We start from the raw sequence: 1,482 nt of genomic DNA, 5'->3' as shown, positions 1-1,482 counted from the left end.
TCTAGTCATACTACTGGTTAACCAGGTCTCAATCCAGGTTAACAGGAGTCTATTGAATGTGGTGGGACTTAGTTCACAACTTCATTACTGTTTTTCCCCCACTTTCCCTTATCGGTGACCAATATGGTCAGCAGCACGACCATATGCCTGCTAGTGTATTCCATTTGAGTTTTAGTCTTGGAAGGGGTTTTGTCTTGAGGGAACCTGACCACTTGCCATGATTGCTCCCTGGGGAACAACTTGCTTGTTCTTGTAGTAGTCAATGGATTACTGTTATTGTTTTTTATTTTTTTCTGCTTGTCTTTCTTTCAAGAAATATCTTCTGTTTCTTCTCACTGCTCCAGACTAGTCTACTTGTCCTTTCAAGTAGAAATGTCCTACCTCAGAGGATTCTGGATGGGGATCCAGATTCCACCTATGGTCTTGTGCAGTGCAAAGGCTCTGCAGGGATCCTTCTTCACTGGGCAAGTTCTAGCCAATTTTAGTTATTCCAATCAGTTATACGCTGAAGATGGACTTACAAGCTTTCTTGTAATGTTTCTGCCTATTTCTTTCTCTCCCCTTCAAGTGTCTATTTTACAGTAGTAGGCAAGGGAAACCAAGATTCAAAAGACAGCCAAACATCTTAACATTATTTCCCTACTTTTACCCATTCAAACCATGCCTCAATCTTTGTATCCACGAGCCCTGTTTTTCCACATTTATGCTTAAATTGTTATTTACCTCTGCCCTATTTAGCCCATGTAAACCTGCCTAGCTATTTTCCCATCCACCTTATTTTTCCTTTCCCTTGCCCCTTCTAGTGTATGTGCACCCTGCTCCCCCCACCCCCCAGCACCCAAACTATCCTGTCTCTATTCCATACACTGTGCTCCACTATCCTGTGCCTATTCCCTATCATGTGCTCCACCTTCTCTTCCCTCCCCCTCTCCCCACCCCATACATCCTGGTAACCAACAAAATAAAAATAAAATAAAAAAATAAAAGATAATTTTTTTCCCCCTTTTAGAGTTGGTGCTTTTTCTTAATCTTTTACAATAATGGACCTATGCGGTATTTCTCCTTTTGTGATTCACTGATTTCACTCAGCATAATGGCCTCAATGTTCATCCATGTTATGTGGTGGCTTGCTGCTTCCTCGTTATTCTTCCTGGTAGTATAGTATTCCATTGTGTGTATGTACAAAGTTTGTTTATCTATTCTTCAGTAGATGGGCACTTTGGCTGTCTCCATTTTTTTGCTATTAGTGCTGTTATAAACATTGGTGTGCACATATCTACTCACATAATGACTTGTATATCTTGTGGATAAATACCAAGTGGAGGAATGGCTGGATCATAAAGTATCTCTATTTCCAACCTTCTGAGGAAGCACTGTATTGTTTACCAGAGTGGTTGGACCATCTTGCAATCCCACCAGCAATGTAGGAGGATCCCATTAGCTCCACATCCTAGCCAACATTTATTGTCCTCTACTTTTTTG

Source organism: Chrysochloris asiatica, unplaced genomic scaffold (assembly GCF_000296735.1).
Source record: "Chrysochloris asiatica unplaced genomic scaffold, ChrAsi1.0 scaffold00036, whole genome shotgun sequence".
In the NCBI taxonomy this organism is placed as follows: Eukaryota; Metazoa; Chordata; class Mammalia; order Afrosoricida; family Chrysochloridae; genus Chrysochloris; species Chrysochloris asiatica.
This window is presented reverse-complemented; position numbering follows the sequence as displayed.